Source organism: Lithobates pipiens, unplaced genomic scaffold (genome assembly GCF_037356315.1).
Source record: "Lithobates pipiens isolate NorthernLeopardFrog02 unplaced genomic scaffold, aLitPip1_a1.2 Scaffold_30, whole genome shotgun sequence".
Classification (NCBI taxonomy): domain Eukaryota; kingdom Metazoa; phylum Chordata; class Amphibia; order Anura; family Ranidae; genus Lithobates; species Lithobates pipiens.
Window position 1 is genome coordinate 171,835,979 of NW_027507791.1, and position 14,165 is coordinate 171,850,143.

The 14,165-nt window shown below is 50.0% G+C and overlaps 4 pseudogenes; all 4 read left to right on the forward strand.

The window, feature by feature from the left end:
- Positions 1 to 1,659: 1,659 nt before the first annotated feature.
- On the forward strand, positions 1,660 to 1,778 carry LOC143949267 (5S ribosomal RNA; annotated as a pseudogene).
- Positions 1,779 to 2,472: 694 nt separating this feature from the next.
- LOC143948892 (5S ribosomal RNA) lies at positions 2,473 to 2,591 on the forward strand (annotated as a pseudogene).
- Positions 2,592 to 5,867: 3,276 nt separating this feature from the next.
- Positions 5,868 to 5,986, forward strand: LOC143947961 (5S ribosomal RNA; annotated as a pseudogene).
- A 322-nt stretch (positions 5,987 to 6,308) lies between these two features.
- Positions 6,309 to 6,427, forward strand: LOC143946834 (5S ribosomal RNA; annotated as a pseudogene).
- The last annotated feature ends 7,738 nt before the right edge of the window (positions 6,428 to 14,165 follow it).

Genomic DNA, 14,165 nt, shown 5'->3' on the forward strand with positions numbered 1-14,165 from the left:
AGCTAGAATACACCAGCCTGTCTTCTTTACCCAATAGACTCTCTGTATGCACTACTCAGTCTTCTGTATACACTGTCAGCTTTGATGTATACCCAAGCCTGTCTTCTGTATACACTAGTTTCTCTATATGCACTGTCCTTTCTGTATACTCTCGACCCTCTCTATACATTAACCTCTCTATATACACTAACATCTTTGTATATACTAGCCTCTCTTTAAATTAGCCTCTCTGTGTACCCCAGCCTCACTGTTTACTCTAGCATCTCTGTATACTCAAGCCTATCTACATACACGAGTCTTCTGTATTGTGTATTAACTAGCCTTTCTTCTGTATGCTGTAGTCTTCTATATATACCAGCTTCTCTGTACACTCTTGCATCTCTGTAAACACTGTGTAAACTAGCCAGTCTTATGTATACACTCGCCGACTGTATACACTAGACTCTCTGAATACACTAAACTCTCTGTATACCACAGCCTGTCTTCTGTATACACTAGACTGTAAAAACTAGCTAGAATACACCAGCCTGTCTTCTGTACCCACTAGACTCTCTGTATACACTACCCAGTCTTCTGTATAGAATGTCAGCTTTCATGTATACCCTTTCTGTATACACTAGATTCTCTATATGCACTGTCCTTTCTGTATACACTCGACTCTCTCTATACACTAACCTCTCTATATACACTAACATCTTTGTATTTGTCTTTAAACTAGCCTCTCTGTGTACCCCAGCCTCACTGTTTACTCTAGCATCTCTGTATACTCAAGCCTATCTACATACACGAAACCTGTATTCTGTATTCACTAGCCTTTCTTCTGTATGCTGTAGTCTTCTATATATACCAGCTTCTCTGTACACCCTAGCACTGTAACAGTACTAGGTTCCTGTATTACAGAAAAAGAACACCAGCAATAAGATGTATACTGTGCAGGAGGCACACAACACCGACTCTAACTTCTGCACTGCAGATGCATGTATTGCAGAAATTGAACACCAGTAATAATATGTGTACTGTGCAGGAGGCACATAACACCCACTGTAACAGTGCTAGGTTCCCAAGCAGTAAAGGCACTGTCCCTGCCTATAGTCCTCTTTCCCTGACCACCGCAACACACTATACAAAGCCGCCGCGCTGGCGGCCTTATATAGTGTGGGGTGTGTACTAAACCCCCCTGAGCTATAATTGGCCACAGGAATCCTGCCTGTGGTGAATTGTGGCTCTCTTCACAGAGGATGTCACATCTGTTCTTATTATATAGAACCTATTATGCTCCTCGTAAACTTTTTCAGTTTGGCCGAACGGCCGGACGCAAGTTGCCCCCGGTGTGGGAACATGGGGGGAGACATGATGCACATGTTTTGGAGATGCCCGAAGTTGATCCGCTACTGGACAGAGGTGACAGGAACCATTGATCGGGTGGTTGGAACCTCCACCAGGATGGAGGCGAAGTATTGTCTCCTGGGATTAGTTGAAGGAGTTGGAAACCCGGGAAGTAGCCAGATGGCAGTTCTGAGATGCCTATTTCAGGCAAGGAAACTGATTGCTCAACCCTGCTTAGCCTCCAATGTTGGCAATGACTTGGTTTTTTTCGCTTGTTTCCCAAGATGACCATGTTGGCGTTTGTCAAGATGGTTGAGAGTGCCCGAAGAGATCGCCTATGGCCCCATCACGTTGAAAGTGCCTGATCTTGTCTGATCTCGGAGGCTAAGCATTGTCGGGCCTGATTAGTAACTGGATGGGAGACCAACTGGGAATACCAGGTGCCGTAGGATTCTTTTTATGTTGTTGGCGTTGACATGGTTTATTTTTTCCGCTTGTTTCCCAAGGTGATCATCTTGGCATTTGTCAAGAGGGCTGAGAGAGCCCAAAGAGATCTCCTACGGCCACATCCCCCTGAAAGCGCCCGATCTCATCTGATCTCAGAGGCTAAGCAGGGTCCGGCCTGGATAGTACCTAATTAAAGGTGCCGTAGGAATCTTTTTATATTAATGGCTTTGACCTGTTTTTCTTTCGCTTGTTTCCCAAGGTGACCATTTTAGCATCAGTCAAGAGTTTTGAGTATGTCCCAAAGCGTTCGCCTGAGGTCACATCACCCTGAAAGCGCCCAATCTCAGAGGCTAAGCAGGGTCTGGGTCAGATGGGAGACCGGCAGGGTCTATGTTGTTGGCGTTGACCTTTTTTTTTTCACTTGTTTCCCAAGATAACCATCTTGGTATTTGTCAAGAGGGTTGAGAGTGTCTAAATAGAACACATATGGCCACATCACCCTGAAAGCGCACAATCTCATTGATCTCGGAGGCCTAGCAGTGTACGGCCTGGTTAATACCTGTATGGGAGACCATCTGTGAATACCAGGTGCCGTAGGCTTCTTTTTATGTTGTTGGCGTTTACCTGTTTATTTTCGCTTGTTTCCCAAGGTGACCATCTTGGCGCTTAACAAGAGGGTTGAGAGTGCCCAAAGAGATCACCTACGGCCCCATCACCCTGAAAGCGCCCAATCTCATCTGATCTCAGAGGCTAAACAGTGTCGGGCCTGGTTAGTACCTGGATGGGAGACCGCCTGGAAATACCAGGTGCCATAGGCTTCTTTTTTTGTTGTTGGCTTTGACCTGTTTTTTTTCCCTTGTTTCCCAAGGTGACCATCTTGGCATTTGTCAAGAGGGTTGAGAGTGCACAAAGAAATTGCCTATGGGCACAACACCCTGAAAGCGCCCAATCTCGTTTGGTCTCAGAGGCTAAGCAGGGTTGGGCCTGGTTTGTACCTGGATGGGAGACCGCCTGGGTTTTCCAGATGCCGCAGGCTTCTTTTTATGTTGTTGGCGTTGACTTGTTTTTTTTGTTTGTTTCCCAAGGTGACCATCTTGGCGTTTGTCAAGAGGGTTGAGCGTGCATTTGATCTCAGAGGCTAAGCAGGGTTGGGACATGGTTAGTACCTGTATGGGAGACCGCCTGGGATTTCTCAATGCCATAGGCTTTAGTTTTAAGCTGTTGGCATTGACTTATTTTTTTTATTTTTATTATTCTTTTATTAAGTAGAACAACATAAATATAACAGTCAACCATACAGCATGACCCAGGGTCACAATTACATGCTAACAAAAAATAGGCAGCCAAATAACTCTGGGTTCTCAGAGGGGAGTCCTACAGTTTCATGCAGAAAATAGAGAAACCCCACCTCCGACATGTAGTACAGTATAACTAGTGCAGCTCCGTTCGGACAAATGTAATCATGGAGAACAACTGGGACCACAGCGAGCCAGCTTATCATGACCTACGTGAACCAGAGTAAAATATGAGCCGGTCATGTCCAGAACCCTGGGGTTCTTCTGGGTCCTGAAGGCTAGTAAGGAGACAAGGCATAGTTAAAGGGAGGACGGGGGAAGAAGAGAGTGCAAAGACGGAGAGAGAGGAGGTGGGGGGATGGCGGCGGGGAAAAAAAGAAAAATAAAGACAAAAAGGGAGGGGGGAATGCCACCCAGGGCAGACATGGCCTACGTAAGGTAAACGTTAGATGTTCAGTCGTTTTCTGGGACGGGGGCACTGCTCACCTCCCGAATGTAGTCTCGAGTACCAGTAAAATACCTCCAGGGCCTCCATGTAACACTAAATGCCTCTTCAGTGTTGTGAAGGGTGGCGGTCAATTCTTCCATCCGGAGAATATGATTGACTTTGGAATACCACAGCACCTTGGATGGGGGCTGAGGCTGCCTCCACAGTGCGGGAATGCAGGCCCGGGCGGCATTCAGGAGTTGCATCGTGAGGTTTTTTTTTGTATTTTCGAACAGGCTGTTCGGTCAAGTGTAGAAGGCACGCTACTGGGAACCCAAAAGTTCCTCAAGGTCGGGGATGCCCAGAAAAGGTGTCCCATGGTCCCCATATCTGAATTTCACCTCCAACAAACATCCGGGATCGATCTATCCATTTTATTCAGAAGGTATGGGACTCTATACCAGCGTGAGACTATCTTGTATCTTGATATTGGTTTGCGATGGAAGCTTTATGTACTAAGGTCAGGATCTTCCCTATCTGTTGTGGGGTAAATGTGATGCCTAAGTCCCTCTCCCATTTGTGGATAAATGGTGGGGTCGACTCCTCCTCCTGACTACTCAATAGGTTGTACAGGAGGGAGAGGGTGTGTCGCACAGGTTCCCTTTTGTGACAGATGGATTTATAGGGTGTCAGGTCTCTAGGAGTGTAGGGGGCCCTTTGTATGGCCAGAAGAAAGTGACGAAGTTGATAAGGACTAAACAAGTCAAGCGGAGGGTCAGAAAGCTCGGCGACAGTTTGCGTGGTCGGGAGCCCTCCCGTGGGCCACACCTCTCCCAGACGCTGTTTCCCCACCACTGTCCACTGTCGCAGTTTCTTGTTGGTAAATCCCGGTGGGAAGTCTGGATTACCTATAACCGGAGTCATTGGTGATGGCAGGGGAGCAATGTGTGTGCAGCGGAACAACCTCCGCACAACAGCCAACGTAGCTCCCACTACGGGGTGACCTCTGAGGTCTTTTGGTAGGGAGGACAGGAGCCACGGGGAGGTCAATAGGAGAATGGAACCATCCTCAATCTCCATCTCCACCCACTGCTTGTGTGGGCCATTACAATGCCAATCAACGACTCTCGCTAGCAGAGTCACTCTGTAGTATTGTCTGAGATCTGGGAGACCCAGACCCCCCTTGTCCTTTGGTCTGGCAAGCAATTGCAAACGGGCTCTGGGCGGTTTGCACGCCCAAATAAAGTCCCGGAGCAGCACCTGCAGTTGTCTGAAAAAAATTGGGGGTAACCGGATCGGTAATGTCTGGAACATGTATAAGATCCGAGGGAGGGCCATCATTTTGAATGCATTACAGCGCCCGAACCAGGTCAGTGTTAAAGCATGCCAGTTTCCCAAATCAGATTTCAGTCTATCCAGGAGAGGGACAAAATTAAGCAGGTACAATTGCGCTAAATCCGCTGCGATGTCAACGCCCAGTTAACGTATAGATTTTTCAGCCCAGTAGAATGGAAAAGCGGACCGGAGCCTCTTGGCCTCACCATCCGGGACCGATATATTCAATACAGCCGACTTGGCGCAATTGTTTTTATAGTTTGATAGGCTGCCGTGTCGCTGTAGAGACGCAAGTATTTTGGGAAGCAAAATGTGTGGATTGGAGACGGAAAAAATTAGATCGTCAGCGTACGCCGCAATTTTGTGGTGTGCCGAGGGTTTGGATATGCCAGTAATATTCGGGTCATTCCGAACGTGACACATAAGTGGTTCCAGTGTCAGAATTAAAATTAGGGGAGACAGAGGGCACCCCTGCCTTGTCCCATTAGTGATGGGGAAAGAGTCCGAGCACCCCTCGGTCACCCGTACCGCTGCCGACGGCGTGGAGTAAAGCGACATTACCCAGCTCATCATGTTGGGGCTAAGACCTATATGTTCCAGGGTGGCCTGCATAAAGTGCCAGGCCACCCTGTCAAAGGCCTTCTCCGCGTCCGTTGACAACATAAGCAAGGGCCTTCCCTGTACATGCGCCGCATGGATTAAATTGAGGACTCGGGCCGTATTGTCTCTAGCTTCCGACTTATTTATATTTTTTTGCTTGTTTCCCAAGGTGACCATCTTGGCGTTTGTCAAGAGGGTTGAAAGTGCCTGAAGAGATTGCCTGCGGGCACATCACCCTGAAAGCACCCGATCTCGTTTGATGTTGGAGGCTAATAGAGTCGGGCCTTGTTAGTACCTGGATGGGAGACCGCCTGGGAATACCAGGTGTCGTAGACTTCTTTTTATGTTGTTGGCGTTGACCTGTTTTTTTTTTCGCTTATTTCCCAAAGTGACCATCTTGGTGTTTGTCAAGAGGGTTGAGAGTGCCTGAAGAGATTGCCTATGGCCACATCACTCTGAAAGCACCCAATCTCGTCTGATCTTGGAGGCTAAGAAGAGTCGGGCCTGGTTAGTACCTGGATGGGAGACCACCTGGGATTACCAGTTATTGTAGGCTTCTTTTTATGTTGTTGGCGTTGATTCGTTTTCTTTTTTTGCTTGTTTCCCAAGGTGACCATCTTGGCATTTGTCAAGAGGGTTGAGAGTGCCCAAAGTGATCGCTTACAGCAGCATCACCCTGAAAGAGCCCTATCTCTTCTCTTCTCTGAGGCTAAGAAGGGTTGGGCGTAGTTAGTACCTGGATGGGAGATGGCGTTGGAATACCAGGTGCCGTATTCTTCTTTTTATGTTGTTGACATTGACCTGTTTTTTTTTTCACTTGTTTCCCAAGGTGACCATCTTGGCATTTGTCAAGAGGGTTGAGAGTGCCCGAAGAGATCACCTATGGCCCCATCACCCTGAAAACGCCCAATCTCGTCTGATCTCGGATGCTAAACAGTGTCGGGCCTGGTTAGTACCTGGATGGGCGACCGCCTGGGAATACCAGGTGCCATAGGCTTCTGTTTTTTTTATTTTTTATTTAGTAGTATGCGACATACAATGCAAAGGCAACTTCACAGAATGTGTGATACAAATAGTTACAAACAAATGATCATATTGCATGGATATCAGAGCCAATGGTAAGAAGTCTGAGGAGAATAGCACGTGTACAGCTTTGCGGTCATATCAAGATGAGATTAAAGCTCCATCTCGTTGGGATCCTCTACCACTTAAAATATTATTGATACTAGCCCTGCTACCCTCGAAGAGTTTAGATATCCATAGATAGGGGAAGAGTATTGTGTAGTAGTCAAATGGGGTCGGAACATACCATTTTCTTTTCCCTTTTTTGAGTTAAGAAGGGAAATAGTAGAACTGAAAGGAGGGAGAAGGGGAAAGAGAAGATTGGGGAAGGAAATGGCAGAAAAGGAAAAGAAGGGGTAAGGGGGTGTCGTGGGTAGAGTGGATAGGGTGGGGTCCCCTCCCAGGGAGCAAGAGACGCCCTCGGCTGGGTAGGGTCCCCTCCCAGGGAGCAAGAGACGCCCTCGGCTCACCAGCTCATCAGCTGTCCAACGTTTGGAACAGCGATCTCCAACGATCACCATGAGCTTACTATGTCTCGCGGAGGTATTCCTCCGAAAAGCGAAACTGGGTCCAGTAGAACCATCTGTTCCCATGCTCCTCCGTTTTATCCCTCATTGTGGCAGTCAGGTCTTCCATTCGTTCAATATCATTTACCCTTGCGAACCACTGGGTCACCATTGGAGCAGATTGCTCTTTCCACAACTTGGGATGCAGGCCCTAGCTGCATTGAGGAGATGTTTATGATAACGCTTATGATAACGCTTTCTCGACATAGGAGTTAGATTGAGAAGAACTGCTGCGGGATCATTGGCTAAGGAAATGTCTGTGAATTTGTGGATGAGTCTCAGGACAGGCTGCCAGAATGTTTGTAATTTAGGGCATTCCCAGAAAATGTGGAGAATGGTGCCAGTCTGTTGCCCACAGTGACAGCAGAGGTCAGATTGACCGGGGAATATTTTGGCCAACACCACCGGTGTACGATACCAGCGTGTGATCAGCTTATATGAGATCTCCTGATATTTACTGCAGAGTGACGACTTATGGGCGAAAAAGAGTATTCTGTCCTTCTGTGGTTTGGAGAATGTAGTTTGTAAGTCCCTTTTCCATTTAGCTAGGAAGGGTGGATCCGTGGCGGATTGTGCGTCTGTCAGGATTTGGTAGGACCTAGAGAGGGAACCACGAATTGGGCCATCATCCAGGCAAAGTTCCTTGAAGGGGTGGAATTGTCTAGAGAAGAACGAATGGTTAGGTAGTGATCCGAGGAAATGGATTAGCTGTCTAGCTCTCCAGCTATCCAATGCAACAGGTACTTGCTCTAGCAGTATGGTCCCCGTGGGAATCAAGCCCGTGGGTCCAAGAAATAGGGCTGCTCTCAGAAGCCCTTTCGGGGCTTGCCTGGTAAAGGCCTGGTCAGACAGGCCCGGAGGGAATCTAGGATGTCCAATAATTGGGGTCATAGGAGAAGGGAAGTTAGTCAGGTGGGAAAGGTGAAAAAAACTATCCATCTCGGCGAGCGAGGGGCCAATTAACGGGTGAGTAGTCACACAGGGCTCCAATGGCCTCCCCGCCCAAGGCAGACCAGCCAGTGGAACCCGTGCCATCTCCTGCTCTAGCTTGACCCATAGCTTCAGTTCCCCATGCCGGTGTCTTATCACATATGGTCCCCCATCGGATAGTGTCCGCTGTGTACTGCGCATGCGTAGTACACAGCAACACAGATTCCGAAAATTGCCGAGCATGAACGGCGCCTGCGCACTGAGTCCAGGTTCTATCCCCACTGTCCAAGTGGACATAGAGTAAGAATATAAAAGAGCCGAGCGCAGCGAGGCCGAGCCCGAAGCGTGGCGAGCGAAGCTCACCTGCGAGGGGCCCTCTAATATTCACAACCCTATGTCCGCTTGGATGGTGGGGCTACCACCTCCACTCACCGCGCAGGCACCGTTCAGCTTCGGAGATTTTCCGAAGCTTCGTCTGCTCCGTACTGCGCATGCGCAGTACGGCGCGGACACTATATCATGGCCGGACAGTATATGGCAGAACACCGGCACCAGTCAACCACCGGTGTCATGTGCGTCGCTGTGTAATATAGAGCAGGGTCCGGGAAGCCAATACCTCCCCGCAATTTCGGTCGCAATAGCATTGCCCTACCAATACGCATATGTTTTCCGCGCCAGAGGAACTTGATAAAGATTGAGCGAACCGCATGAAAGAAAGTCTGGGGTATTTTGATAGGTAAGGCTTGTAGTAGATACAGAAGTCGTGGAATCGCGTTCATCTTCAACACATTACAGCGTCCGAACCATGACAGAGCTAGTGGGTCCCATCTTTTAAGGTCCGCTGTAAGCCCATAGGCTTCTTTTTATGTTGTTGGCTTTGACCTGTTTTTTTTTAATTGTTTCTCAAGGTGAGCATCTTGGCGTTTGTCAAGAGGGTTGGGCGTGTCTTGAGGAGAACGCTTACGGCCACATCAACCTGAAAGCACCCGATCTCGTCTGATTTCAGAGGCTAAGCAGCGTCAGGCCTGGTTAGTACCTGGATGGGAGACTCCCTGGGAAGACCAGGTGCCATAGAAGGATCTGGTCTGGTTAGTGTCTTGATTGGGAGATCGCCTGGGAATACTGGATGCCGTAGGCTTCTTTTTATGTTGTTGGCTTTGACCTGTTTTTTTTAGCTTGCTTCCCAAGGTGACCATCTTGGCCTTTGTCAAGAGGCTTCAGAGTGCCCAAAGAGAGTGCCTACGACCAAATCACTATACTATATATCTATATCTATAATAATAAATAATATTTTTAGTTATTATATATAAGATACTATATAGGTGATTTGGCCGTAGGCACTCTCTTCGGGCACTCTGAAGCCTCTTGACAAAGGCCAAGATGGTCACCTTGGGAAACAAGCTAAAAAAAACAGGTCAAAGCCAACAACATAAAAAGAAGCCTACGGCATCCAGTATTCCCAGGCGATCTCCCAATCAAGACACTAACCAGGGGGGGCGTGGCCTAGGCATGAAGGAGTGAGGACGCTCTTTTCTGGAGCTCCCGGTCCGTGACCCCTCCGCACCCCTTTACCACAGTCTGGTTGCATATTTCGGCATCGCCGACATCCCCGCGCTTCGGCGGAACACAGCCAGCCGAGCGGGGTCCGCCGCTGCTGCCATGGACAGGTACTTGGTCCCGCTGCAGCCTCCGGCCTCCACGCCGGATCCAGCCAAGATGGCGCCCGCGGCCTCCGGCGCTCCAGGCACAGAGGGAAGGTGAGCAGACTGCTATGCAGGGACACGACATGCCCCCGTTCTCCCCGCCTAGTGACTTGTCCCCGTGTCTCCCACGCTCACTGTCCATGGCCTCGCTTGACAGCCCGGACCATAGCGGCCTGCCACCCTGGTTCCCTCACAACTCCCAACTGTCCCAGAGACCCTCCCGCAGTGGAAGCCTCATCCCAGGACCGAATGGCCAGGCTGCTCTCGCCTCAGACACACAGGGGGACCCACCGCTGCCACCAGCACCGGCATTATTGGGGGACAAGGCCATCCTAGCTTTACTCCAAAACCTTCCCACTAAAGCAGACTTTAGCTGTATGGCAGCCAGGATTGAAACGACCTTGCGACATGAAATCGCAGGGGTCAAACGTGACGTGTCGGCTACGAACGAGCGGGTGACCACCCTGGCATCGGATGTGACCTCCCTGACCACTGATGTTTCTGGCCTGCAAGCCGCACATGATACCCTTGCTGACAGAGTGGCACAGTTGCAACTCCTAGTGGATGACCTTGAGAATCGCAACCGCAGACGCAACATCAGGATCAGAGACTTGCCCGAAGCCACTGGCCAGGCAGACCTCAAAGCCACAGTTACAGCTATATTTAACGCCTGTCTGGACCGCGCTGCTGACACAGTAATAGCCATTGATAGAGTCCACAGGACCCTGGGCCCCAGGAGCCCCACAGAGAACCGGCCACGTGACGTTTTATGCTGTCTCCACAATTACTCAGTTAGGGAGGATGTCCTGCAAGCGTCGTGGCGCAAAGGCAGCATTGATTTTGACGGGGCCCAAGTCACCCTTCTGCCAGATGTATCCCGCAAGACCTTCCAGATGAGACGCTGTCTGCGACCCCTTCTGGAACACCTAACTGAACGGAGGATTCCATACAAGTGGGGCCATCCGTTTCACCTTATAGTGCGCAAAAATGGGAGGCCCCTTGCGCTATGACACCCTTCGGAGGTCCCGTCCTTTCTGGAGGCTTTGGGCCTGCCCTCGGTTCAGGTCCCCGACTGGTTGGCTCCTGTTGTCCCCCAGGGAGCAGTGGCCCCGACGAACAACCCCTCAACCAGGCCACAGAGAGTGAGACGCCACCATCGATCCCAACGTCAGAGATCGCAGGCCCCTCAAGATCGTGAACCCCGAGAGAGTACAGTAATTTTCCGTTATTCCTGTGTTATACCCTTTTTTTTTTTGTTTTCTTTTTCTCTACCAACATAGACGGCTGGAGTATCCAGCTTTGTGTTGTTTACCATGCCACGGGCCATTGTTCCCAGCGCCCCCGCTAGGGGAGAGGAAGGACATTGGAAGAACAGAGTTGGACACTGCACTTCCTGGACGAAGCCCTGAGTTATTGGCGGTACTGTTCACCATTCTCGTTACTGTTTATCTACACTTGCCCTAGTCTCGGCGCTCTTTGTGTTTTTGGACTGCCTGGTGGTGCCCCCCGGGTGCCCCTGGGCGGCGTTCCCGCTCCCTCCCCCTCTCCTCCCCCCCCCCTTTTTTCCATTTTTTTTTTTGGGGGGGGGGGAGGGGCGGGTGCCTGGGTGGTATAAAGTTATCTATACTCTGTGTTGAAAAGTTTAATATGTTGGTCTAATTATGCACTGTTCTACTGTTGTTAACTGCCCGATACCTGCTGCAGTGATGTTCTATAATGCGTTTGATGTCGTAGTTAAGATGCCAAAGAAGCTCCGTGCATGCCCGATTGCGACTGCATGGACCATGGGATGCTGGAGGGGTACTGCACCGATGAGTTCCTCCCTCTGCAGTGCCTTACCTCTTCCCCCACTAGGCCCCTCTGCCCTAACCGGCAGGTTCTCTCTGATAGGAGCTTTAGCAATTCCCCGATCTATCCCCACCCCTCCTACCCTCCTCCTCCCTACTAACTCCGGACCTTCTCCGCTTCGTTACTGCTTTTCCTTTTTCTCCTCCTCTTCCTCTGTGCTTGAACTCTATATCTACTACTGACTCTGGTGGAGACCGCCGGCCGGGTACCACTGCCGCCATGGCCCTGAAGCTGGTTTCCTGGAATGTGAAAGGGCTGAATGTACCTGAAAAAAGGTCCAGCTGCCTAACAGAATTGTGGCGGATGAAGCCCCAAATAGTTTTCCTCCAGGAGACCCATTTCAGGACAGACCAAATACCACGGCTTTATAGTAAGCACTTCCCCCTGGCCCACCACAGCACGTCCCCTACTTCCAAATCGAGAGGAGTGTGTGTTCTTCTTGCTAAAAACTTGCCGTGGCGCCTGTTAGCTGTCCAAGCCGATAGTGAAGGGAGATATCTCTTCATTAAGGGAACTCTCCACTCGCAAACTTTTACTCTTGCCAACCTATACATGCCGAATGTGGACTAGCTGCCGGCCTTAGAAGCATGCTTGGATGCCCTGGCTGCATTCTCGGAGGGTACTTTGATCGTTGGGGGGGACTTTAACCTCACCTTGGACCCCCGCAGAGACTCATCATCGGGCACCTCTGCGATTTCTGCGAGAACGCGTTCACACATAAGAGACCTGCTACACTCCCACCGACTGATCGATGTGTGGCGTACGCTTCACCCACAGGATAGGGACTATACATTCTTTTTCACCGCTCATGGTTCTTACTCACGTATAGATATGTTTTTAGTCACCCACAATGCTATCCCGGCGGTCACAGACGCTCAGATAGGCCACATAGCCCTGTCTGACCATGCCCCGATTTCTTTGATGCTGAAGCTACAACAGGAGTCGCGTGGTCAGTCCTGGTGGAGACTGAACGAGTCTCTCCTGAAGGACCCTGAGACCCACGCAGACCTGCTTAGGGAATTAGAAAGTTACTTTGATCATAACCGTGATTCTGTTTCCAACCCCCTCATGTTATGGGCGGCTCATAAATGCTACATTAGGGGCATTCTTATTAAACATGGTCATAGACTCAAAGTGGCCAAAACTGAGGCTCTCTCCAAACTTATTGCCAAGTTGCATGCGTGTGAACAACGACACAAATCCCAGCCGACTGCTGCGCTGGAGGTGAGAGATCTTAGAGAACAAATCAGAGATTTCTCTCTCTTTCAGGCTAGAACCAGACTCATGTGGGTTCGCAGGACGTATTATGAATATGGAGACAGGTGTAGTAGGTCCCTAGCGAACTCCCTGCGTGCCCAACGCAACGCGTCCTTCATTCCAACCATAACCTCCCCTTCGGGTGCCAAGCTTCATGATTCACGGGAGATAGCGGAGTGTTTCTGATCTTTCTATGAAGCCCTTTATAACTTGCACCCCCGGGACTCAGGAGACGCCCTCCAGGCCGGCACAGCGGCCATTGACGAGTACCTAGCTTCGGCAAACCTCCCGTCGCTGACACAGGAAGAGATAGAGCTTCTCTCGCAACCTATCTCCCCGGAGGAATTGTCGGCAGCGTTAAGAGACTCACCCAAGGGCAAGGCACCAGGCCCAGATGGGTTTACGGTCCCTTATTATAAGGCCTTCCTCTCCCTGTTGTCCACGCCGTTTGTGTCAGCTTTTAACGCCCTATTGGAGGGCCAGACCTTTCCACCGGAGCTGTTGCAGGCAAGCATCTCGGTCATACTCAAGCCGGAGAAGGATCCGCTTCTCTGTGCGAACTACAGGCCCATCTCCTTATTAAACAGCGACCTTAAGCTCTTCACTAAGATACTGGCGGAGCGGTTGGCACCCATTCTCCAACGCCTGATACCTCTGGATCAGGTGGGGTTTATTCGTAACAGGGAAGCCCGAGACAACACTACCAGGACAATCAATGTTATAGAACGCGTCAGACGCCTTAAACTACCGATTATGTTTCTCTCTGTGGACGCAGAAAAAGCGTTTGACAGGGTGAGCTGGCCTTTTTTGCTAGCCACCCTGCGAAGCTTGGGTGTACCCCCCCATGCTTTCATGGGTTACAGCTCTTTACTCGTCACCGACGGCGATGGTTAGGGTCAATGGGTTTGCCTCGTCGCGTTTCACTATTGGCAATGGAACGAGGCAGGGATGCCCGTTGTCCCCCCTTTTGTTTGTCCTATCGCTTGAACCCTTGCTGCACCACATCAGGCAGAACATAGACATCAAGGGACTGGACACCCCCTTACACCACCATAAGGTCGCAGCCTTTGCAGATGACCTCTTGTTCTATGTCTCGGAGCCTCACATTACATTGCCGAATCTCTTAGCGGAAATAAGACGATATGGCACCCTGTCAAATTTTAAAATGAACTTACAGAAATCGGAAGCACTCAACGTCTCCCTGTCTACCAACGCCCAGACGAGTCTAAGCACTAATTTTCCCTTTCGTTGGGCAACTGGGGCTATACAATATCTGGGTACCAAGGTTCCCCCAGACCCACATCTGATTTTCCAATTGAATTTCCAGCCGCTTCTAAAAAATTTTGCCGTAGATCTAGAGAGGTGGTCA